We start from the raw sequence: 27,970 nt of genomic DNA, 5'->3' as shown, positions 1-27,970 counted from the left end.
AAAAAAAACAAATTTCCACACATTTCTGGGCTGAAAAGTTCTGGAATCTGCGTGGATCCACAAATTTCCACCCACCCCGCATTCCCCAAAGTCCTACGAGAAAAATGGTACCTCACTTGTGCGGGTCGGCCTAGTGCCCGCGACAGGAAACGGCGCAAAACGCAACGTGGTCACACCTCAATTTTGCAGTGAAAAATGACCCTTTTTCGGCAAAGTGACTAGCTGTAGTTTTTTAACCCTAGCCCTGCCGGCACCTAGGGAAACCTAGCAAACATATACATTTTTGAAAACTAGATACCCAGGGGAATCCAGGATGGGGTGACTTGACTGCCTCCCACCATGGTCTGTTACCCAGAATCCCTTGCAAACGTAAAAAAATGACAAAAAAACCACATTTTCCCCATATTTCTGGGATGGGAAGTTCTGGAATCTGCGTGGATCCACAAATTTCCACCCACCCCGCGTTCCCCAAAGTCCTACGAGAAAAATGGTATCTCACTTGTGCGGGTCGGCCTAGTGCCCGCGACAGGAAACGGCGCAAAACGCAACGTGGTCACACCTCAATTTTGCAGCGAAAAATGACCCTTTTTTGGCAAAGTGACGAGCTGTAGTTTTTGAACCCTAGCCCTGCCGGCACCTAGGGAAACCTAGAAAACCTATACATTTTTGAAAACTAGACACCCAGGGGAATCCAAGATGGGGTGACTTGACTGCCTCCCACCATGGTCTGTTACCCAGAATCCCTTGCAAACATAAAACAATGACAAAAAAAACACATTTTCCCCACATTTCTGGGATGGAAAGTTCTGGAATCTGCGTGGATCCACAAATTTCCACGCACCCCGCGTTCCCCAAAGTCCTACGAGAAAAATGGTACCTCACTTGTGCGGGTCGGCCTAGTGCCCGCGACAGGAAACGGCGCAAAACCCAACGTGGTCACACCTCAATTTTGCAGTGAAAAATGACCCTTTTTTGGCAAAGTGACTAGCTGTAGATTTGGAACCCTAGCTCTGCCGGCACCTAGGGAAACCTACCAAACCCATGCATTTCTGAAAACTAGACACCCGGCGGCTTCCAGGGAGGTATGGCTTGCGTGGATCCCCCAATGTTTCCTTACCCAGAATCCCCTGCAAACCTCAATTTTTGCTGAAAAAATCACTTTTTTCACATATTTTGGGGTGGGAAAGTTGTGGCATCACTGGGCTCACACAATTTTACCACCACCCAGCGTTCCCCCAGGTCTCCCGGTAAAAATGGTGCCTCACTTGTGTGGGAGGCCCAAGTACCCGCGGCAGGCAAGGGCCCCAAACGTAGTGAGGCGACATCAAAATGGCCTATCGCCAAACCACCTGGTTTTGCAAGGGGGGTCACTTTGGTTTTTTGCCCGGTGCGCGGCGGCCATCTAGGGAAACCTACCAAACCCAGGCATTTTTGAAAACTAGACACCCGGCGGCTTCCAGGGAGGTATGGCTTGCGTGGATCCCCCAACGTTTCCTTACCCAGAATCCCCTGCAAACCTCATTTTTTGCTCAAAAAATCACTTTTTTCACACATTTTGGGGTGGGAAAGTAGTGGCATCACCGGGCTCACACAAATTTACCACCACCCAGCGTTCCCCCAGGTCTCCCGGTAAAAATGGTGCCTCACTTGTGTGGGAGGCCCAAGTACCCGCGGCAGGCAAGGGCCCCAAACGTAGTGAGGCGACATCAAAATGGCCTATCGCCAAACCACCTGGTTTTGCAAGGGGGGTCACTTTGGTTTTTGGCCCGGTGCGCGGCGGCCATCTAGGGAAACCTACCAAACCCAGGCATTTTTGAAAACTAGACACCCGGCGGCTTCCAGGGAGGTATGGCTTGCGTGGATCCCCCAACGTTTCCTTACCCAGAATCCCCTGCAAACCTCAATGTTTGCTCAAAAAATCACTTTTTTCACACATTTTGGGGTAGGAAAGTTGTGGCATCACCGGGCTCACACAAATTTACCACCACCCAGCATCCCAAAACATAGTGAGGCGACATTTGGGGAAGGCAATGTTGATGTCGCCTCACTACGTTTTGGGCCCTTGCCTGCCGCGGGTACTTGGGCCTCCCACACAAGTGAGGCACCATTTTTACCGGGAGACCTGGGGGAATGGTGGGTGGTGGTAAATTTGTGTGAGCCCGGTGATGCCACAACTTTCCAACCCCAAAATGTGTGAAAAAAGTGATTTTTTCAGCAAAAATTGAGGTTTGCAGGGGATTCTGGGTAAGTAAACGTTGGGGGATCCACGCAAGCCATACCGCCCTGGAAGCCGCCGGGTGTCTAGTTTTCAGAAATGCGTGGGTTTGGTAGGTTTCCCTAGATGGCCGCCGAGCACCGGGTCAAAAACCAAAGTGACCCCCCTTGCAAAACCAGGTGGTTTTGCGATAGGCCATTTTGATGTCGCCTCACTACGTTTTGGGCCCTTGCCTGCCGTGGGTACTTGGGCCTCCCACACAAGCGAGGCACCATTTTTACCGGGAGACCTGGGGAAATGCTGGGTGGTGGTAAATTTGTTTGAGCCCGGTGATACCACAACTTTCCAACCCCAAAATGTGTGAAAAAAGTGATTTTTTCAGCAAAAATTGAGGTTTGCAGGGGATTCTGGGTAAGGAAACGTTGGGGGATCCACGCAAGCCATACCGCCCTGGAAGCCGCCGGGTGTCTAGTTTTCAGAAATGCGTGGGTTTGGTAGGTTTCCCTAGATGGCCGCCGAGCACCGGGTCAAAAACCAAAGTGACCCCCCTTGCAAAACCAGGTGGTTTTGCGATAGGCCATTTTGATGTCGCCTCACTACGTTTTGGGCCCTTGCCTGCCGCGGGTACTTGGGCCTCCCACACAAGTGAGGCACCATTTTTACTGGGCGACCTGGGGGAATGCTGGGTGGTGGTAAATTTGTGTGAGCCCGGTGATGCCACAACTTTCCCACCCCAAAATGTGTGAAAAAAGTGATTTTTTCAGCAAAAATTGAGGTTTGCAGGGGATTCTGGGTAAGGAAACGTTGGGGAATCCACGCAAGCCATACCTCCATGGAGGCCGCCGGGTGTCTAGTTTTCAGAAATGCATGGGTTTGGTAGGTTTCCCTAGATGGCCGCCGAGCACCGGGTCAAAAACCAAAGTAACCCCCCTTGCAAAACCAGGTGGTTTTGCGATAGGCCATTTTGATGTCGCCTCACTACGTTTTGGGCCCTTGCCTGCCGCGGGTACTTGGGCCTCCCACACAAGTGAGGCACCATTGTTACCGGGAGACCTAGGGGAACGCTGGGTGGTGGTAAATTTGTGTGAGCCTGGTGATGCCACAACTTTCCCACCCCAAAATGTGTGAAAAAAGTGATTTTTTCAGCAAAAATTGAGGTTTGCAGGGGATTCTGGGTAAGGAAACATTGGGGGATCCACGCAAGCCATACCTCCCTGGAAGCCGCCTGGTGTCTAGTTTTCAGAAATGCATGGGTTTGGTAGGTTTCCCTAGATGGCCGCCGAGCACCGGGTCAAAAACCAAAGTGACCCCCCTTGCAAAACCAGGTGGTTTTGCGATAGGCCATTTTGATGTCGCCTCACTACGTTTTGGGCCCTTGCCTGCCGCGGGTACTTGGGCCTCCCACACAAGTGAGGCACCATTTTTACCGGGAGACCTGGGGGAACGCTGGGTGGTGGTAAATTTGTGTGAGCCCGGTGATGCCACAACTTTCCCACCCCAAAATGTGTGAAAAAAGTGATTTTTTCAGCAAAAATTGAGGTTTGCAGGGGATTCTGGGTAAGGAAACGTTGGGGGATCCACGCAGGCCATACCTCCCTGGAAGCCGCCGGGTGTCTAGTTTTCAGAAATGCATGGGTTTGGTAGGTTTCCCTAGATGGCCGCCGAGCACCGGGTCAAAAACCAAAGTGACCTACCTTGCAAAACCAGGTGGTTTTGCGATAGGCCATTTTGATGTCGCCTCACTACGTTTTGGGCCCTTGCCTGCCGCGGGTACTTGGTCCTCCCACACGAGTGAGGCACCATTTTTACCGGGAGACCTGGGGGGACGCTGGGTGGTGGTAAATTTGTGTGAGCCCGGTGATGCCACAACTTTCCCACCCCAAAATGTGTGAAAAAAGTGATTTTTTCAGCAAGAATTGAGGTTTGCAGGGGATTCTGGGTAAGGAAACGTTGGGGAATCCACGCAAGCCATACCTCCCTGGAAGCCGCCGGGTGTCTAGTTTTCAGAAATGCGTGGGTTTGGTAGGTTTCCCTAGATGGCCGCCGAGCACCGGGTCAAAAACCAAAGTGACCCCCCTTGCAAAACCAGGTGGTTTTGCGATAGGCCATTTTGATGTCGCCTCACTACGTTTTGGGCCATTGCCTGCCGCGGGTACTTGGGCCTCCCACACAAGTGAGGCACCATTTTTACCGGGAGACCTGGGGGAACGCTGGGTGGTGGTAAATTTGTGTGAGCCCGGTGATGCCACAACTTTCCCACCCCAAAATGTGTGAAAAAAGTGATTTTTTCAGCAAAAATTGAGGTTTGCAGGGGATTCTGGGTAAGGAAACGTTGGGGGATCCACGCAAGCCATCCCTCCCTGGAAGCCGCCTGGTGTCTAGTTTTCAGAAATGCGTGGGTTTGGTAGGTTTCCCTAGATGGCCGCCGAGCACCGGGTCAAAAACCGAAGTGACCCCCCTTGCAAAACCAGGTGGTTTTGCGATAGGCCATTTTGATGTCGCCTCACTACCTTTTGGGCCCTTGCCTGCCGCGGGTGCTTGGGCCTCCCACACAAGTGGGGCACCATTTTTACCGGGATACCTGGGGGAACGCTGGGTTGTGGTAAATTTGTGTGAGCCCGGTGATGCCACAACTTTCCCACCCCAAAATGTGTGAAAAAAGTGATTTTGTCAGCTAAAATTGAGGTTTGCACGGGATTCTGGGTAAGGAAACAATGGGGGATCCACGCAAGCCATACCTCCCTAGAAGCCGCCGGGTGTCTAGTTTTCAGAAATGTGTGGGTTTGGTAGGTTTCCCTAGATGGCCGCTGAGCACCGGGCCAAAAACCAAAGTAACCCCTCTTACAAAACCAGATTAACTAATGTTCCTACAGCGTGAGAATTTTGTATTAATTTTGCAAAGAAAATGTGGCAGACATTTTGAGGTTTGCAGGACATTGGGGATAAAAAAACTTTTTGAATTCACAAGAGAGACATCACCATGAACTCCCATGGTTTTTCGACAATATCTACAGTTGGTGGGTTATTCCTGCATGGAAAGTGTACCTTGCCAGAGAAACTAAAGACAAAGATTCCTGCACAACCATCTATTCCTCAAACACACATACATACTGGTTGGATTTGGCACGAGGGCGAGTCATGGTTCAGTGTATTAAATTTTATTAACAAGAGATTTCACAAAAATGAAATGCACTGTCAATAATTAAATTCACAAAAAACCAAACCAATGACGCGCAGCTCGTGGGCTGTAAAGCCACGTCAAGGCACCAACCACTTTACAGGCCATTCACACACCTTTCATACGTGATACAAACAAGACCATTCGCACCACCAGGCACAAAAGCAACACATTACAAAATTCACCAAAAAGGGACAAGGTACACCCTGCTTCAGAAAGACAAATATTACTGCACAGCCATCTAATCCGCAAGCACACACACATACTGGTTGGATTTGGCACGAGGGTGAGTGATGGTTCAGTAGATACAATTGTATTAGCAAATGATTTCACAGAAATGAAATGCACTGGTAATAATTGAAAGGGGGAGAAACTGAACCATTGACTCACAGCTCGTGAGCTGTGAAGCCACGACAAGGCACCAACCTCTTTACAGGCTATTCAGACACCTTTCATACGTGTGAGACATACAAAACCATTCACACCGCCAGCTGCGAGCCCATCATTTAACAAAACTCACACCAGCACACAGCGCCATTCAAGGGCCCATCACTTTCACACGCCCACAATCCAGACACAGCAACTACACAGGCTGATGGATTGCGTGGAGTGGCACTCAGCTAGCAGTGTGTGTAGTGACCAGCAGAAAGTCACTACTCACACCAGCCAGCCAAGCGCCAGTCCACACACACCGCTAGCAGAGCGCCAGTCCACGCACACCGCTAGCCAAACACCAGTCCACGCACACCGCTAGCCAAGCACCAGTCTAGGCACACCGCCAGCCAATCGTCAGTCCAGGCACACCGGCAGCCAATCGCCAATCCACGCACACCGCCAGCCAAGCTCCAGTCTGCACACACCACCAGTCCACGCACACCCCCAGCCAAGTACCAGTCCACGCACACCGCCAGCCAAGCACCATTTCACGCACACCACCAGCCAAGCACCATTCCACGCACACCACCAGCCAAGCTCCAGTCCACGGACACCACCAGCCAAGCACCAGTCCGCACACACCACCAGTCCACGCACACTGCCAGCCAAGTACCAGTCCACGCACACCGCCAGTGAAGCACCATTCCATGCACACCGCCAGCCAAGCTCCAGTCCACGCACACCACTAGCCATACACCAGTCCACGCACACCGCCAGTCCATGCACACCGCCAGTCCATGCACACCGCCAGCCAAGCACCATTCCACGCACACCACCAGCCAAGTGCAAGCCTACACACACCACCATCACATTTAGGATTTTTTTTGAAAAAAATACCAACACAAACAAATTGCAAATAGATACAAATCTTCTAACAGAAAATCAGCAACTAAATACATTGCATTAACACCAACCTTGAAACAGAATCAAATTATCCAAAGAATACAGACCAGGCAGTTCACTTTACCACTCATGAATACTCCCAAAAATTATTTCGCGTGTGGTACGCTCTAAAACAAGCAGGGACACACAGTGCAGGATGAGAAGGACAGTCGGGGCAGTACATACGACTCTCCTTCCGCGAACCTCTTCGCCAACAGACTCTACATCTCCTACTGGGAAAATCTTTTGCGGGTGTGGGAGGAATGTGATCTGGAAAGTGGCGATCTTTCAATCTAGCAACATCCTCCACCACTCCAAATCTAGGGACACTTGCCTGTTCCACTACAACAAGGCTGCCTATTACAGACTCCTGAAACTTAGCAAAAGTCATCTTTGACTCAGGGCAAGAATCCTGGAACACAACAAAAGCATTAAACATTGCCAAGTGGAAAAGATGGATAGCCAACTTCTTGTACCAAATGTAAGCCTTACGAAGAGCAGTGTAAGGTTCCAACCTCTGATCTACTCTGTCAACACCACCCATGTGCCTATTATAGTCTAAAATGCACACAGGTTTGCGCGCTTCAGCGACCTGACCCCAAACAGTCACAGGTGCAGTGCTTTCATCATGGATGGTAGTCAGCATGTAGACATCTCTCCTGTCTGAAAACTTCACAGCAAGAAGCTCCTGGCAAAGCAACGCACTGCACTGTCCCCACACAAGCTTGTGACAAACAAGTTATTTCGGGAAACCTTTACGGTTAGAGCGGATTGTGCCACAAGCAACAGTGTCCACTTTGGCCAATTCCCTGAACAACCGCACACCAGTGTAGAAGTTATCTACATATAAATGGTGGCCTTTGTTAAAAAATCCTCTACCAAGTTCCCAAACAATTTTCTCAGTCACTCCAAAAGTGGACAGACAACCAGGGAGGTTAATCCTAGATTCCTTACCGGTGTACACCCTGAAATTTGAGACATATCCAGTCCTACTGTCACACAGCATATACAGCTTTATTCCATAGCGTGCCCTCTTACTAGGAATGTATTGCCTAAAAACCAAGCGGCCCTTGAACAACACCAAAGACTCATCCACTGCAATTTCTTTCCCAGGGGCATAAATCTCAGAAAAACGATCAACAAAGTGATCAAGGACAGGCCTTATCTTAAAAAGACGGTCACAGTCAGGGTGATCTCGTGGCAACGCTAAACCATTATCAACAAAATGCATCATCCGAAGCAGAAGCAAATACCTGTCACGACTCATGACTGCCGGAAAAATAGACGTTGCCATCAAGGGACTGCTAGACCAATATGAAGACATTGATGGCTTCCTTAGCAAGCCCATCAAAAAAGTTAAACCCAAGAACTTCTTCATCTCTTCAACATTTGTGGGAGTCCACCGGGTAGCTCTAGAGTGTGGCTTAAGACTGGCACTGTTGTCCCTCAAAAACTGTTCGGCATACAAATTAGTCTGCTCAACAATCTCTGCAAAAAACACATCGTCCATAAACAACTGAAAAAAATTGACCGGCAAAATGTTTTCAGTATGCACTCTAGACCCTGGAACACCAGTAAGCTCTGGCAATGCCGGCTGCACCATGCCAGGGGCAACCCAGAGGTCATCACTTTCAAAGGGAAGCCTTGCAGCCCCAGCCTGCAGCCCAGATACCTCTTACCGCACTACACCAACGGGAAGCCTTGCAGCCCTAGGCTGCAGCCCAGATGCCTCTTGCCGCACTATCGGCACATCAGTCTCCTCCTCTAACACAGGCACTTCATCCGCACTAAGAGTATCTTCATCATCCGATGACTCCATACGGAGAGACAACTCACTGCCAGAATCGTCCCCTGCCTCCTCTCCCTCAAATGCAGAGTCAGTCTCTGAACCATGGTCAGAGGAAGACTCAAACAGCAAACCAACAACCTGCTGAGCAGTAATCCTGCGGCTAGCCATTATACTTACTAAGATAGAAGACTGCACAAACAAGTCAACAACAACCAACAATGTGCAAACCAAGTAAGTAAATAAATGTGTACCTTTATCACAAAGGTCAATGTATTCAAAAACTATACAATTCAATTACAAGAGACAGCTGCACTCACCAGAAACCAACTCTGCAGTGACACAGCAAAAACCAACGATATGCAACTAGAAAGAAGAAAAAAAACAAATTACTCACAAGACAACAAAATACACATCGAGCACCAATGCAAAAAGTTGTTGACGCTCAAAAACCTAACATACTGCTATTATTACACCATTTGCAAAAAAAAAACAGGCAGAGAAATCAAACACATTTACATTGTACAAAAAAAAGTCTCTTACCAAACAAATCAAACAGCAGAACAAAACGGCAAACTGAAAAGAGCAAATGCCTTCACCTAGAACAAAAAAGTAAAAAAAAAAAAACATTACAATTGCAATACACAAAAAATATAACAATAAACATTATAACATGCTATGTCACTACCCAAATGGTCAATCGGGTTGTGTGCCAGGTGGGGCAGAAAACAGCAGGATAAAAAAGGCTACTCAGTCCCGGGGCGGGTGAGCCAAATTCATATTCTACAAAATTGCACCCTGGAAGCGAGGGGTCACTTCTATTTTTATTTAAACTAATTCCCTGGTGTCTAGTGGGCTTTTCTGCCCCCCCCCCTTGGAGCAGAAACGGCAAAAAAATTAAACCGATCTGCACCCAGAGGGGGCAGAAAAGTCTTCAAAAAAAATAGGGGGCACAGGAAGCGAGCCTTGCCCAAGGGGTCGCTTCCTACAATAACAAACAGATCCCTGGTATCTAGTGGGCTTTTCTGCCCCCCCTGTGAGCGGAAACGGCAAAAAAATTAAACCGATCTGCCCCCACAGGGGGCAGAAAAGTCTTCAAATAAATTAGGGGGCCCAGGAAGCGACCCTTGCCCAAGGGGTCGCTTCCTACAATGATAATCAGATCCCTGGTGTCTAGTGGGCTTTTCTGCCCCCCCCCCCCTGGGAGCAGAAACGGCAAAAAAATAAAACCGATCTGCCCCCAGAGGGGGCAGAAAAGTCTTCAAATAAATTTAGGGGCCCAAGGAAGCGACCCTTCCCCAAGGGGTCGCTTCCTACAATAATAATAATATCCCTGGTGTCTAGTGGGCTTTTCTGCCCCCCCCTGGGAGCAGAAACGGCGAAAAAATAAACCGATCTGCCCCCAGAGGGGGCAGAAAAGTCTTGCAAGAAATATGGGGCCCCAGGAAGCGACCCTTGCCTAAGGGGTCGCTTCCTTTTCATCATCAAAGCATCCCTGGTGCCTAGTGGTGGCATTCCTGCAGCACGATCGCGACGCAGTGCGCGATCGTGCTGTAGGAATGCCCTGTATTGAGACATCAGGGGAGAGGAAATACTCTTTCCTCTCCCCCGATGCCTCAATACTTAGAAAATCCCCCCGCGGCCCCACCGGAGCACAAAACTTACCTGCTCCTTGCCTGGACGCCACTTGAAGCAAATGGCTTCCAGGCGTCCCAGCGCTTCCTGATGACGTTGGCGCGCGCTGTGCGCGCTGACGTCATGGGGTAGCGTGGGGGGGCTCGGGGGTGGCAGCGGAAACTCTTCCGCTGTCATCCCCCTCTGTGGGGGCACGATCGATGCCCCGGGGGGGAGCGCCAGCGCTTCCCCCGGGGGCTGTGCTCATGACGGAGCGGTTCCGTCATGAGCACAGCCCAACCGATGCTCATGACGGAACCGCTCTGGCATGAGCATCGAAGGGGTTAAATGACGATAATCCAAAACGAGACAATACGAGTTGTCAGGTTTCATTACAGCAAACAAAGGATTGCTCATTGGGGAGGTGCAAGTCTCAATCACACCTTGGTATTCAAGTTGGCCCAAGATTTCTATTTTCTGTATTTTTGCATCATTTTCAATAGGGTACTGTCTCTGTGGATTTGGAGTAGATTTTAATGGAATTTCGTGTTGCGTAGACACCACGTCCCACCTTACATGTTTGCTGTACAATGCCGAAGCTAGCGCTAGAGCCCACTCTTGCATTTCTGAATGTTTTAAAGATTCTGGAACGAGGTCGGAGAAAGGAGGCAAAATAATGCTTATCCTTTTTCGGGAAATCGATTACAAATTCTGGCGGCCAATCTTTTTCTGCTAATAGGATGTCGTTTCCAAATGTTAAATTCTGCCAAAAGAGACCTTTAACTATTCTTGAGATGTTTCCCTCTATTTGGAGTGTAATTTTGTGTAATCGATGTGGGACACTAACTCTTGTATAAGGTGTTTCCACCGTAATATGTTCTTTTAACACTGCTGTCACCAGAATATCCTGCAGGTTCTGGTGGGTTACTGCTACTTCTGCTACGCTGTCTGGCCTTGTCAGAGCCCAGTCCCCTTTTAGAAGCTGAGTCCTCAGTAACCTGTGAATGTCTAATTTATTGAGCCAGCTACTTTCTTTTTTTTTTTAGTTGAGGCTTTGCTTTATGTTGTTCTTCCTGCTTGATAATGTAATCTACATTACGATGTGTTTCTCTTTTTGTCTTTGGTCGATCTTCTGTCTTTTCTTCTAATCGCCCGTCCCGCTCCGAGTTTTTAAATGAATCCTGAAAGAAACTAAAGGAACGTGTATCAGTGTCCTGATACTTGTCTAGTTTCCTAATGTCATCACGATTCCTAAGGTTATACTTCTTTTAAGAGGACCCCCATTGTGGAGACCCGCCCATTGATCGTGAATTCTTTTCTGTATTGTTATTTTTAGATTGTTTGTTATCCCATTTCTTTTTAGAAGAAAATGGTGCTTGCTTCGAGTTGCCCTTGTTGAGACTACCCGCCATTTGTGGTTTCCCTGGTTTGGCTCCCAAACTATCTCTACCTAATACGGCAAGAGTTTCTTCGATAATTTATATTATATATGTATATATATATGTCTATGTATTTATATATATATATATATATATATATATATATATATATATATATACATTTACATATATAATATAAATTATATTATTAGTGCTTGTTGGGGATGGATCCAGCTTTTTTGTCCTGGAGTCTCAGAGACCCCTCTGAGAGAGTCCACAGACAATGGGAGTCACACATAGCGGAGGACTGTGATATCTATCCTTACTCCTGGGAACTGTCTCTTACCCTGCCCTACGTCGGACACTGGGTTCCCGATGGGTTTCCTACCCCCTCCCCCACCTCTACCTTCCCTCATTCTTCAGAATGTGCCCGTGGCCAAAGCACTCCTCTCCCCTTGTTGGGAAGGGATCCAGCATTGATGCCCTGGAGTCTCAGCGACCCCGTTGAGAGAGTCCACCGCGACAAGGGAATCACGCATAACGGAGGACTGGGAATGATCCCTTACCGCAGGGAGCCATCCCCCACCCAGCCGGACGTTGGTCACAGTCACTTCCTCGTCTCCACGCTGTGTCTCCTTACCCCTCCCCCACCTCTTCCCTCCTGCATTCTTTGTCTACCTCCCCTATTCCTTTCCTCTCTTCCCTGAATTTCTCTCCCCCGCCTACTTTGTTTATCCTGTTGCCTATGCTCCGCATATCCGCCCTCCCTGTTACCCTTTTACATTACCCCCTTACCCTTCTACATGACATGAACCAACGGATGTAATCTTGCTACTGATGTACCTTTTATAACAATGTGTAACTTGTAACCTATGTAACTCTCCTCATGTAAAGCGCTCTGATACCTCCGGGTCTAGCTAGTGCTATATAAAACTCATGTAAATAAATAAATAAAATAAAAAATAAAATAAAATATATATTTATTTATTATTATAGGAGCTATCTCCCTTAGGCAGTGGTATATGGTCACTGCTGTTGCCTCCCCTTTTATGTTTTCTCAGCATTATTGCAGAGGTTTGCACAAAATTACCCATCAGTTTCATCCCCAAGTCCAGGGCAGGTTTTCCCTGTACTCATTCAGTATCTGTTTCAATACTTCTGGAATGACTGCTATGGCAGGGGTACCGTATATTCTGATGTAAACTGCAGGAAAGATTATTCCCCAAGTGGTACAATCCTCAATCGAGGGAATCATCCCCATTGGCAATGAAGTGGTTAGTATTCTGTGTTTTTCCTGTGGACCTGTATGGGGAAATACTGCTTCCAGCTGTGCAATTTCTTGTGCTATCCAGAATGAAATTGCTCCTGTTTGGAGGGGATTGACCCTATTACTGATTTTAGTGTCTGTGGGATAATTGTAGGTGTGGTCTGATGTGGCCCGACTGGAGCATTTCTCACAGGTTGGATTGTTAGTGTTTGCATGACAAACTGAACAATGTATCTGCATAGCCGGACTATGTTTTTGGATATCACACGGACTTCATCCACTGGTAGTGTATCTATCTCAGGATGTGGAGTGTATGTCACTAAGACTGACCCGGTCTCTCCTTCTATGCTGAGTGGACCGAGTCTCATGACAGATACTCTGTGTGGGAGGGCACTTTAAACCAGTTTTTGTGTTGCTGGTAAGTTAACGGAACTTCAATGTCTTCGTATGGAATGTATTTGGCCGGTGTTTCAACTACAATGTATGTGTGAAACAATTTTGTCTGTGGATCTGCAGGTGGGAACTGAATCCAAGATTGGAATACCTCTAATCCAAACACCTCGTGTGCCTTAATCAAAAAAGTAACACAGCAACCTGATGCGCATATGCCATGTTCAAGCAACTTTATAGTTGCTGCATGTCTGCAATTTTCTGTAATGTTAAGAGCATTTACAAATTCATATTTCCCCGAACCACCACCATGTGGACTCAGTCATTCTCAGGAGAAGAATACACGTTTTAGTAATTAGTGGATTTGCACAATGTGGTAACCTTTTATCCTTACAAGCTTGTTTGAACCTTCAGCCAATACACAAGGTATATCTGCTCAGCTGTGGTGGATCTCCCTACCCACTTCAGACGTCCCTGAAGAGTGTGAGTAGGGATTTCTGAAAAGCATGACTGAACTACTCAGATTTTAACTGTTAATATAAGAACCAAACCAACATTGGCTGCGCCATGTCATGTAGACCCTAGGAATCCCCAGGACCTTTGCGTTTTGGATGACCTAAACTGAGTGCTTGGTGTCCAAACCGATTCCGGACACCCCCACAAGATATGTCAGCCATTAAACCAGCTAGCTCTACAGTGCCACTACCACCCCCTGTATCTTACAGTGGGTAGGTAGTTTCTGGCAACCACTGAACATGACTAAACATGACAACCTCGATTCCTTAGGGATCGTGAAAAACAGTACAGTACATTTCGCTCAGTTACTCATGCTTACTTATTCTTAGAAAATACATAGGATGGCGGGTAGGACATTTCAATAAGTATTTATTGGTCCAAGGTCAATCTTGTGTAAAACACATTTGCTGTGACAATCAGGAGACAGCATACAAAAGAAATCGCAAGTTCTAATATGGTGAACAGTAGGTACATTTCTACTATATTGCTAAGAAGATGAACATATACAGTTCAGATAAAGAAATAGCACTTGCATACTCCTATAATGCGTGCCCTACGTAATTTACCTAAATGTACCTAGCCTAGATATGTATGTGTAGCATGTCTAGATATATATTGGAAGAACCAACCCCCTCACCTGATGATAGAGAATGAAGGACCCCGTCTCTGCTCCGAGGATGACACCCCGCATGGAATGTCAGACCGCTGCATGTCAAAGATTCAGCATGCAGGACCCTGTGTCAGCGTGGAAGGAATTCTCCGCTAAGTTGCAGGGGGGGAATAAGGGTCTTATATACTAGAGGGATCACTCCAGGGTTTCTTCTAGAATCTATATGTTTTGAAAACAATTGTGGTAAATAAAATAAATATTACCTGACTGAATTTCATGCGGAATCTTAAATTAAAGTAAAATAGCTCAAAATAACAAGAGGCAGAATCCGTGGTATAAGAGGTTTTCTAATGGGCTTTATTCCATTCAAAATGGCCGACTCGAGTGGCGGCCTTCAGGTTCCGTCACCACGAAGGTTCAGGAAGTGAAGTACAATAAATTATTGACATACATGCATTTTTATAATAAGTGCATTACAATGAAACGAATGTAGAAGGCGTAACATTTGATAAGAAAAATGACGTGACAGTGACATAATCAAAACTAGGCGTAATAAGGAATAAAATAAACATGATTGGCTTGCATTATCAGACATAGGTGGATCTATAAGATAATACTTGGCATAGATGCGCGCGCAGCAGCATGACGTGTAATTGACGTGTAACTAGGGGGTGAAGGGGACTTGACATTTAGCTCTACATGTGGAGACGAGAAGTCTGGGGTCAAGTCAACCTAATCCCAAATCATATCTAATATCCTATGTTTAAAGAACTATGTTATCCACAAGGAAGAGACTCTCGGACAGAATCTATTCTATACTGACTGTGTGCGTGTACAAGCGTCTAAGTGTCTATATGAGATGCGAGGGGCAGAAAACTTTCCATGGCAGCAGGGCTATGAATCACTTGCAGGAGGACAGAGAAACCGGGCCTTTTGCTTGGTAACTGGAGGAATGTTTACTTAAACTACTAGGCAAGAATGCATCGGCTGAAGAGCAAAATAGATAATTCGAAGGTGAAATACAACTTCTTGGCAGACAGGCGAAAACTGGCCGAGGCAGGCACCGTTAGCTGCACAGGGAGTAGGACAAAGTTCATGGATACAGATGCGAGCTCAAACTGAAGCTGTCAGAGACAGAGAGCAGGGAAAGGCTTTGAGGACAGAATCGGGCCTACTTGCCTGAACTGCAAAAATGGAGTAACTTAGCCATATAAAGTCGGTGGCCTTTCATACTTAGGAATCGAATATCCAGCCCATTAATGGCGGATCTGACAGAGAACATGTTGACGGTAGACACACATATGTTTGCGTCTTAGAAACTGGGACTGGAGGGAACATACATGTACTTGTAACATGCGTATAGAACCGTTGGGGTCCAAGATAGGGGACATAACTGACCAGGAAAATCCACATTTCCACATTCCCTCCTTGTCCCCTTCTTGCCCTTCACGAGACATCAATCTTCATCATTCCATCGATTTGCTCATGGAGCATCATTTCTTCTTCTTTCTTCTTCCGGGATCTTGAGCCAAAACCTTGATGTGGAATACACGATGTGGCACACAGACCACAAATCGCTGGTCCACATTGCAGGCATAGACAACAACTGAAAAGCATAAGAAGGCCAATACCTAGGAGGGATAGAACTCTCCATCCCCAGGCTGATATCACACTCCAAAACCACCCGGACCACGTCCAAGTGCCTGGATTCTCGTGTATCTGGCTTACAATCTTATGAAGGCGTGTTATAGCTTTATATACAGATGGCGAATTTTCTGGTATGAAAATGCAGCAGCTGGATCCGATGACCCTGCAAGCTCCGCCCCTATCGGCCAGGATGACGTCAAGGACAAGACGATTCTGGAGAACAACAATTCTCATCACTGATTGTTCCTCTGTCAGATTGCCTAGGGCGGCTATAGTCTCGTTTACTACAGCTTCAAGAGTCTTGGTGAGTCTGCGTATCAGCTTACTATTTGATATTGTACCTATATAGGGAAAGATACCTTTATTGAAATCTACATACTTGTCCCATGCCGTCTCAGTATAATCGACAACTGGGAGATCTCTTCGCTCTCTATTGTGTACTAAATGAACATTTCGATAATAATCAGGGGGAGCTAGGAAAACAGGTGGCAGAAGGAATGCTATATAACAGGTACCATCCCAATCTAGAGGCAGACGCATATATGCCGTCTGACCACATATAAAGTAAGAATGGCGAGAAGCTCTAAATGAAGATTTGCCTTGATCACTATATTCTACTGTAGTAACGCATTGGCTATGGCCCATATGTATGGAACCAACTTTTCTCACACATAATTCACCCTTAACTGGAAATACTGACATAGTGGGCAAAATTAGTTCAACTTCGGATTTGGCATTCAGAATCATAAGATTAGGTGTAAAATTACCTAATTTATACACTTCATTTTCTAGATCAGTTCCTGTTCTACTGGGGTGACCCTCCTTATTAGGGTGACAGACTTTGAATAAAACTAGATTCAGATTTCCCCATATCCAATGTTGTTGATAAACTGCTGTGTCTGGGTCTATGGAATTTAATAAACTAAACCATGCTCCACAGGAGCCATTGTGTGTGAACGGATGTGGAAAGAATGGCAGAACTCCTTTGTTATTCTGATAGGGAGGAAGTCTGCCACACACCCAACAATTGGTCGCATTACTAGTCTGATGGGAATGATGTAACATACTAATGAATGTGTTATTGCGCAGCGCAAGTCTATAGGACAACTCATGTGGCGGTAGGTCACTAAAAGAATGTTCATCAGTTATATTGAGAACACGTTTAGAAACAGGATAATACATATGCAACAATATACTTGCAATAACTATTAAAAAACTCAAGGAAAACAAAATTAATAAAGTCACAATACAGTGGTTACGCAGTAATTTACAATAAGTATGTCGTTTCATTATGATTCTGGACTCTACATCATTCAGACCTAAGGGATACATGTCGGGACAGATTCAACCGCTTCACCTTGGAGAGGACTTAAACAATCAAATCGTCCGACAGTTTAGATCTGGACCTGAGTTTCTGTTTATAGCACTGAGAGTCATTCAGTTCAACAAAAGGAAGTTTTGAATCAGTCTGTGAGGGAGTGCAGGGCACAGTGTCTATATCTGAAGGTAGTCCATGAAATTTTTTTATATGGGTGGAATGCACCCATCCTTTCCGTCCTTCGATCTTCACAGCTGTTCTGGTCGTCAGCAGGACCTGCTTAGGCAACTTCCACCTAGGATCCAATTGGCTTTTCCTATCAAAATTCCGAACCAGGACAAAGTCCCCGGGGACCACGTCATGGGGTTTCACCTCAGTGTTGTCAGGAAAAGCTGCGACCACCTGTGAACGAGAAGATTGTAGTGCAGACATCAAGGAAGCCAGGTAATCTGTCAGCATATTACAGTCAACATCAGTTATTTTACGTGGTATAGGCGTCCCCCACATATTCGGCGGTCTACCAAAGATCACCTCATACGGGGATAGCCCTGTTCTAGAGTGTGCTACCATTCTCATGTAAAAGAGTGCAACTGGTAATGCTACTATCCAGTCGACACCTTTCTCTCTACATATTTTGGACAGTCTGATTTTCAGTGTCTGGTTATGTCTTTCTACGAGACCTGCTGCTTCGGGGTGTCGGACACAGTGGAATTTCCACTGATATCCCAACAAGAGTGAGACATGTTTCATTAATTCGGATGAGAAAGGCTGGCCGTTATCTGAATATACAACACGTGGTAAACCGTACCGTGGGAAGAATTCTCGAACTAGCTGCTTGGCAGTAGTCGGGGCAGTGTAATCTGATACGGGATACGCCTCTGTCCAACGGGAGAGAGCGCAGACAACTACGAGGACATATTTGAATCCTCGACAACGTTCCATCTGAATATAATCCATCTGGAGGACTTCAAAAGGATGGTCAGGAGGCTGAAATCCACCCTGTTCTACGGGAACACTCTTTCCTGGATTAAACTGACAACATATCATACAGGTACGAACTTTTTGTTTAGCTGCTGCTCGTAAATGTTTGTTGAACCAAATGTGCTGAATGCTGTCTAGCATAGCCTTCTCTCCTAAATGTGCTGGACTGTGAACTGTAGCTATAATGGCTTGAACCATGGAATCAGGGAGAAACCATACAGATTTCTCCTTCGTCATCCATCCTTGATCTGTCTGGATCCCTCCTAGTTCAGTCCACTTCTTTATTTCTTCTGCTGTGGCATGTGTCTGTATGTCAATTACGTCAAGTGTGGGATCCTTAATTGTCATACACTGTGTTGGTGTCTGAACTATTGGCTTTGTCATGTCTAATGTGCGATTCTGAGCAGTCTGTTTAGCTGTTCTGTCAGCTAAGTCATTGCCTTGAGAAATGGTATCAGTAACCTTCGTGTGTGCTTTACATTTCATAATTGATATAGCAGTGGGTAAATGTATTGCGTCTAACAAGGCATGAATGAGGGACCCGTGTTGAATATGTGTTCCATGAGAAGTTAAATAACCCCTCTCCCGCCAAAGCACTCCGAAGTCGTGTACAACTCCGAATGCATAACGTGAATCAGTGTATACATTAACTTTCTTATTTGTGGCTTGAATACAGGCTTGTGTTAGAGCAACAAGTTCTGCTGCTTGGGCTGACAAAGTATCTATACAATTTGTCTCAATAACTTCAGTGTCTGTTGTGACTGCATACGCGGCCACTAAATCTCCTGTACTTGTTCTCATGCACGATCCGTCTACATACAACGTCAGGTCTGGATCTAACAATGGAACGTCTGTCAAGTCTTGTCTAGGTTTCGTCTTTATTTCAATGATTTCAACACAATCATGAGCTAGTGGGTCTGTTCCAATTACAGGTAATAGTGTAGCAGGATTCAATGTATTACACCGTCGGATCTCTATGTGTGGTTGAAACAATGTCAGTTCATAACCAGTAAGTCTTGCTATGGTCAAGTGTTGTGTTTGTGTTCGGTTCACAAGAATCTCTACTGCATGTGGTACTTGTACTGTCAATGGGTGTCCTAATACTATGGCATCGCTTTGTCTGATTGCTAAAGCTGTCGCTGCCACTGATTTCAGGCATGCAGGCAAAGCCTGAGCTACGGGATCTAATGTACTGGAAAAATAAGCACATGGCTTGCGTGATCCTGCTTGATCCTGAGTGAGTACTGACAAGGCAGTACCTTCGCGTTCTGTAACAAAGAGTGTAAAATGTTTGCAATAACATGGTGTTGCTAAAACAGGTGCTTGACATAGAGCTTTCTTTAAGCTTTCAAAAGCTTGTGTATGTTCCTGAGTCCAAGGGAGAACAGTCGATGTGGCTGCCTCCTGTGTGGTTAACTGAATGAGTGGTTTTGCTAGAAATGCGTACTGAGGGATCCACTGTCTACAATATGAAGTGAGGCCTATGAAAGCCCGCACCTCCTTTTGTGTCTGGGGTATTGACATGTTAGCAATTAACTGGATGCGATCTGGTGTAAGCTGCCTTCCCTCCTTGGACAGCGAGTGACCAAGATAAATAACTCGCTGAACACAGAATTGCAGCTTAGAAGGGGACACCTTGTGCCCCTTGTCGGCTAGGAAATGTAAAACTGTCAGAGAAGCTTTTTCACATTCTGACTCGCTTCTCGCGGTGATCAGCAGATCATCGACATATTGAAGCAGTGCTGTATTGACTGGCATGTGGATACTGTCAAGTTCTCGTTTCAGTGCTTGGCTGTAGATGCTGGGGCTTTCTGTAAATCCTTGGGGAGCGCGTGAGAATTTAAAACTGCGCCCATTTAAACTGAATCCGAACAAGTATTGGCTTTCCGGATCTATTGGGACGCTGAAAAAGGCATTCTTGAGATCAATTACAGTAAAGAATGTTGCTTCGGAATCAATTGCTGTCAATAATGATGATATATCAGGGACCACAGGGAATTGTGGTACAATACACTTGTTTAGTTCACGCAAATCAATAACCAATCGGTATACTGGCGGAGCAGTAGGATCAGTTCGTTTAAGAATCGGAATTATCGGTGAATTACATACATTGGAGTCTGTTTCTACAACTACTCCCTGGGCAATTAGTTCATCAATGATTTTCAGTAAAGCCACTACAGCATCATGCGGTAACTTGTATTGTCGCATTCGTGGCAGTACCACTCCTGCTTTCAGTGTGACTCGATAGGGTGTAATGTTCATGCAGCCAACATCCGTAGGGCCTTGTGCCCATAGATGTACTGGTAAAGTCTGTAGTCGGGGATCCATGTCTCTAGACACATAGTGACCTTTAAAATCACGTAAAAACAACCTTACTCCTTCCGGAGAACAACATATTATGGCTCCTAGTGCTTTCAGAGTTTTAATTCCTAACAGATTTTCTGGGCATGATTTAGTAAGCAACAAATCTGTAGTTCGTGTCAAAGGTCCTATCGTAAGTGGTAGAGGCTGTGATACTTCATTAACAATAGGTTTTCCTGAAAAACCAAGGGAAACATTTTGAGAGCCTGAGAGGGGTGCCCCTGGAACTTCGCTACGTTTTATAGTTGTTCGACTTGCCCCTGTATCGAGTAAGAATTTTCTATCTTGACCTAATAATTCACTATGTACATAAGGTCCTTCTTGATCTACAGGAATCTCGATAAGTGGTAAGTCAATTTCCCTCTCTAGGCTGGTTCATGCGTAACGCTGGTATTCAGGGTATTCATACTGTGCAGTCTGATACAGTTGTCGTGTTGCGGTTTGTGTGGCAGTAGCAGGCAACGGTGGTGCAGCTGGCACAAACTGTATGGGTTGCTGTGAGGCTGGCATGGACTGTCCATGCTGCATAGCTCCTTGTTCATTCTGATCTTGTCTAACTAATCGTGGTCTCTCCTTTGTAATGCCTGTAGCTATATTACGTTTCAGGACTGGACAATCGTGTACATGATGGCCCAGTTGTTTACAGTAATTGCAGGTTCCTTTTACAGGAACTGCAGAATCACCAGAATGTGTCACACCCTTTTTGTGACCATCTGCTGGTACTGTCTGAGAAACTAGCATTTTCATTTTTGTATCCTTCATGCGTCTATGCTCGTGTTCTTGTTCATCCCTAATTCTATTGTGATGATACTGTAACATTTGTAGCATTTGCGACGGAGTGTTACTTTGCCAGGTACTCTCGAATTTCAATATTCTATTCTTTACTGGAGGTAATGCATTTTCCACTAATTTTGTCACAAATAAATGTGGATATGAGTCACTACTTGCTTTTATACCACTATTTATACCAAAACATTTTTCAAATCGAGCATAATAATCGCTTGTGTCTTCATCTTGCTTTTGTTTGCAGGCTGTGATTGCACCCCAATCTTCCTTTTTTGTAGTTAATAAACGTGGCAGTACCTGTACTAGTAAACCTGGTAACAGTTTAACTTTATCCCCGAGCCCCGAACCTGCAGTTCGGCCCCTTTCTTCCTCTGCTAATGCTGTCCAGTCTATCTTTTGGTCTCCCACTTCCCACTCTTTTTCTTTCAGTTTTTCATAAATGCCAGCAGGCAAAAGCACCTTTAATATCGTCATAATATCAGGAAAGGTGTACTCTCCCATCAGTAGCATGTCTTTAATTTCTCGGTGGAAACCCGCTGGGTCTTTATCATGGCTAGGTACTACTTTCTTCATTTCTAATAATTCCATTTTTGATATAGGTGTGTAAACAAATACACGGTGAAACTCATTGTCTTCGCCTTTTATTGGGTGCACTTCTCGTAAAGGATTTTGTCTATCCATATAGTACGGCGTTCTTTCTCTATGGGGCAGCGAGAGAGAATCTGGACTTACAAAAAGTACATACTGTTTACGTGACACTAATATCTCTTTAATTAGCTTGTTACTAGAACCTCTCCATCTATACGTAAGTAGTTCCATTAATATATCAGGTAAAGGACCAGGATCAGCATGTTGGCTCTTATATAATATGAGGAGTTGCTGAATCATATAGATTCCAGCTAAACGTTGTTCATCTGCACTGAGATTGAGAAACGTTTGTGCTACGGTCTCATCACCATATTTTTCAGGACTAACGATCCAGTGAACGGCTGATCTGGCTAATTCTTGCTCATCCATGGAATCGAGGAGGTGATAACCCCTTCGTTCTCGTAGTATTTCATCTGCGGCTTGAAACGAATGTTCAGGAGACTTCAGATTTATTACAGGCGTTGGATACGTTCTGCTATTATTTGGACATACAGAGTGTATTGGATCAGAAAAACATCTAGTATTTTCACAGGATCTTCCTCTGCCTACATAGGCTATGGTTTCTGACTGTCTTGCGGAATTCTCTGATTCGGACACTTCATCTTGCTCAAACTCGTCTGTTCCCAATCTCTCTTCATGAATACGTTCTATTTCTTTACGGATTTTTCGGCACATGGCGATTATACAATTTTGCTTATCGTGTCTCCCTTCTGATATATTCTGACTCCATCTTGTAAGAGTAAGCATTACGTTCATGTCTACCCCCGGACGATCTTGATTTCTGATCACACAGTTTATGAGGAAACGTAACAGTTCCCCCTGTATTTCTACTTTCTGGAATTCCATAGCTCTGTTAATACATCCTGGATCTCGTCCTGTTTGAACAAAATGATATATGTTATCCAGATGCGTAATCATCCCTGGTAACCTTGCTAAATACTCTGCGGCTCGTCTGATACGTAATGATGCCAGGACCATTTCGTCCTCTTTACCAACCACCGGGTCATATCTACAATTTACAAGAAGTTCCTTAAGCGCACGTTCACTTACGAACTTAGGTGTACGTGAATGCGCTGACTCTTGAAAGACAAGTTTATTTATTCTAGGTGGTGTAAAAGTACTGCTAGCACCTCCCGTGGCCCCATCTGGGGCGTCGGGTGTGAATGGGTTCGTCGAACGTGACACAGCAACTATGGGTGTTGTTACCCCTGTAGAGTCGACTGCGGAGACAGATGCGGAAACAGATGTGCTTGCCGATGCTTGTATCGGGACTTGCTGTTGCACGGGGACAGATACCTGATCCTGACGTTGAACCCCTCCGCCAGACGGTCTATGTGGTGTGGCGTTAGCATACTCGGGGGCTGCATCATCTAGATATGAGGAAAGGAAAACATCTTCTGCGGTTCTGGGATGCCCCTTTGGATGTACCTTAATTGGAAATAACGGGGGTGGCAAGTCTTTTGGCACCTCCGTAACAGCCTTAGGTAGTCCTTCGGCTAGAAGGGGATACATACCATTCATAAGAGCATTTCTTTGTCTATTTACTTGTTCTGATTTCACTCGGATACCTTCCTCAATTAATAGATTTTCTTGAACTTTATTTGAACTTTCTTTACTCCTCTCTTCTTGTCTACGTGCTTTTTCTGTTCGTCTATGAGATTCTTTACGCCATAACTCAACAGCGTCTTTCTGTGACTGTCTGACCTTTCTTTTCCATAACTCTTCCTCCACTTTCATGATGCACTCTGCATCCCAGGTTCCCGTTGCGGGCCACCTTTGACTTTCCGGTAATCCCTTGGTATAATCTACCCATAGATCAAGAAACAATATGGCATCTAAGCCATGTTTATGGTACATGAAATGTCCTGGAGTGTCTCTAGGAGGAATAGGAACTGCTTCTTCAAGCACCCCTTTTCTGGTGGTAATCTGTCTTAACTTCGAGAAGAGCGGCATATTGACAACTGATCTGATACTTACTCTTGAACTTACTTAATACGAGAAACACAATAATGAACAGTGAACAATGAACAGTCATTCATACCACAATATGCAAGACATTTTCTGAATACTTTAAACATTAAACATTAAACATTTTAACAATGATCGACAATGATGACAGTCTGCTTAACTAATCACCACGCTGAATTCTTGACAATAACTGAATACTTCGGAATACTTGATATACTGCTAAACAGTACATATACACTGCTAAACAGTGCAGACCGGATTTGTGTACCCAAATCCGTCTTGACCGGCACAACCTATGTGCACGTCAACATGCCTCCCCGGCGATGGTACTCACCGAGTAGCTCCTTGAAACGGAAGGCCTCAGAGAATGGACAGGACTCGACGACTGTGGACATCGGACCCTCTGCACATCGGGATTTCGGAAAACCTGGTGGGCCTCTGTATACCTCGGATCTTGCTCTCTCAGCTAGGCTCTGGTCGGGATACTTCGCACTTCTCACCGCCTCGTCTGGGTTGGTCGCAGCCTCAGTCGCCCCCGCTTGACCGGAGGGAGCTTACAGGAAATCCTGCTGGTACGCGTTTATGGTCCGTCCAGCTGTGGCAGGAGACCGGGCCTGCAACGCACCGCCGGCGCGTGAGATGAGAAAGTGTCCCTATTCGGGCGCCATTATGTGGTAAATAAAATAAATATTACCTGACTGAATTTCATGCGGAATCTTAAATTAAAGTAAAATAGCTCAAAATAACAAGAGGCAGAATCCGTGGTATAAGAGGTTTTCTAATGGGCTTTATTCCATTCAAAATGGCCGACTCGAGTGGCGGCCTTCAGGTTCCGTCACCACGAAGGTTCAGGAAGTGAAGTACAATAAATTATTGACATACATGCATTTTTATAATAAGTGCATTACAATGAAACGAATGTAGAAGGCGTAACATTTGATAAGAAAAATGACGTGACAGTGACATAATCAAAACTAGGCGTAATAAGGAATAAAATAAACATGATTGGCTTGCATTATCAGACATAGGTGGATCTATAAGATAATACTTGGCATAGATGCGCGCGCAGCAGCATGACGTGTAATTGACGTGTAACTAGGGGGTGAAGGGGACTTGACATTTAGCTCTACATGTGGAGACGAGAAGTCTGGGGTCAAGTCAACCTAATCCCAAATCATATCTAATATCCTATGTTTAAAGAACTATGTTATCCACAAGGAAGAGACTCTCGGACAGAATCTATTCTATACTGACTGTGTGCGTGTACAAGCGTCTAAGTGTCTATATGAGATGCGAGGGGCAGAAAACTTTCCATGGCAGCAGGGCTATGAATCACTTGCAGGAGGACAGAGAAACCGGGCCTTTTGCTTGGTAACTGGAGGAATGTTTACTTAAACTACTAGGCAAGAATGCATCGGCTGAAGAGCAAAATAGATAATTCGAAGGTGAAATACAACTTCTTGGCAGACAGGCGAAAACTGGCCGAGGCAGGCACCGTTAGCTGCACAGGGAGTAGGACAAAGTTCATGGATACAGATGCGAGCTCAAACTGAAGCTGTCAGAGACAGAGAGCAGGGAAAGGCTTTGAGGACAGAATCGGGCCTACTTGCCTGAACTGCAAAAATGGAGTAACTTAGCCATATAAAGTCGGTGGCCTTTCATACTTAGGAATCGAATATCCAGCCCATTAATGGCGGATCTGACAGAGAACATGTTGACGGTAGACACACATATGTTTGCGTCTTAGAAACTGGGACTGGAGGGAACATACATGTACTTGTAACATGCGTATAGAACCGTTGGGGTCCAAGATAGGGGACATAACTGACCAGGAAAATCCACATTTCCACACAATCACAAATGTTTTGAAAACAATCATAAATGTTTTTTATAAACATTGCGATCATGCACAGCGGGCCTGTTGGCCAAGGATGAAAAAAGTGATGACCTTTATACAGAATATTTATGCAGTGCCTGAGGACATGTTTATGTTCGTCAGGTTCAGGGATTATGATAGAATACCGAGATCCTGGTGTCGAAAAGACAGGTAAAAGGTCACCATGACAGGACTAGCCTAGAGGACATGACACAGTATGAATCCATGTTGGTCCAAATGGACCAACGAACCCACTATAGGTAGTAATCTATTTGCCAATATCATACCTACAATTTCATAGACCTCATTGAGGAGGGACAGGGGCTGTGAGGAGTGAGTTTCTGAGGAATTTCATCCCCATTTCAGGAGCACAACAATCAGCGCTTCTCTTAAGGTTGCTTCTTCGTACATCTGTAACAATTTTGGGGTTGAATGTATACATTCTGTCGCATAGACTTTAATGGGGAGGCTGAATATACCTTGCGTTTTTTGTCTTGCTCTTTCTGTAATAACTGCATGTATTCTGCCTGGCACTAAATTGCTGTGGGCTTAATCAGGGTACAGGTATCTCCTGGACAAGCATATATATCCACTCAACATACACTACAGGGTTTTCTGTGTACAGGACAGTATAGTAATTGACAGTGTTCATGTCCTTTTGGAAGTTAAATAGCTTGCCTATGAGAGTTCTGATCGATCCTATGGGTTCGCATGTTGAATTGAATTACAGGAGCACTGCCATTATCTTACCTGCTCTGTCTCCCCCTCTATGCTGCCTATGCATGCATTGCCTATAGCCTACTATTCCCAGTCTTTGCGATAACTTCGTGTTTCTGCTATAATTCAGAGAGCTGTGTAATTATTTCAGTTTGCGTAGGTATCATAGTTTTGGCTCACCACATATCCCATATCTTTTTAGGCATGGATGGGTTTGTTCCTCATGTTATATGAATGAAGTGGCCTTGTATGACCACTTTAAATGCCTCCCATTATGTCAGCCTGATGTTAGCCAATCCCTCGTTCTTAGCAAAGTAGTGTGAGATATGTGAACCTACGGATTCAGGAAAGGCTCATCATACAATGTCTCTGAGATTAGGCTCCAGATTGGTATTCTTTCCTAGGTCTTACCCCGTTGGAGTGTCATTTTCAATGCCCAGTGACCTGATGCTGTTCGGGCCAGGTTCTGTGTTGATTATATATGTGAACAGTGATTCACTGAAAAAAAACAGGTGGGTTAAGGTGGTGTACCAGAGAGTAACATGAGCACTCCCTATGGGTGTAAAATTAGTATTCCCTACAGGATCCTCGGTGCAATCCAAATCAGTACTCCTCTCGCATACACCAAAAAGGTAATACCATAGATCTGTCCTCTCCATTGTTTGTATAGCTTCAGGAGCATTGAGTGGGTCAGGTGTGTTTCCTGCAGACAATCTATGTGGGTGTGTCATTGTTTTAATTATGCGTACACTGTTTCATTTTCTGGGTGAAGCCATCCCTCGTATCTTCCACATCAAATTGTTATATATGGAGCAGTGACCCTTATATGGCCTTGACATTTCATTGTATTGGTATTTCTAGACATGCCCTGAACTCAGATGCTGATGGTGGCCTCAAAATGCCATCATTGATGAGTATGTCTCATCCCACCCATGTGTAACCTCCACATCGGTATTGTCCTTTGGTGTCAATCTGATTGAATATTGGGTTGTGATCCATGCTGTACTACACAAAAACAAGTTCAAATATTAACAGTAACTAATCCAAGTCCTCTTTCGGCAGCACGGTGTGATGCAAATTGTAACATATAAACAAAGAGAAATAATTTCCAGTTCAGAATTTGGGAGTGTGATGGCATTTTATCATTGCTTCAGAGCATGTGTACCCACAGGGCTCACTATCAGACAGATCAAGCCGTTTATTTCATACCAGTGTCGTGCATGCAGGTGTAATGTGATACCTCAAAAGTGATGAATTACGGTGTCCAAGGATCAGGCTATGTGATCTGCCAGTAAGGATGGTAAGAGTGGGTCATAATGTCTTAATACTACAGAGATGCCTGTCCCAGTAGATTCAGTGTCACAATCTGATCCGAGATCCAATGACTGTACCGTAA

This window comes from Triturus cristatus, chromosome 3_1 (assembly GCF_964204655.1).
Source record: "Triturus cristatus chromosome 3_1, aTriCri1.1, whole genome shotgun sequence".
In the NCBI taxonomy this organism is placed as follows: domain Eukaryota; kingdom Metazoa; phylum Chordata; class Amphibia; order Caudata; family Salamandridae; genus Triturus; species Triturus cristatus.
The sequence above is the reverse complement of the archived record's forward strand: the minus strand, read 5'-3'. Positions refer to the sequence as shown.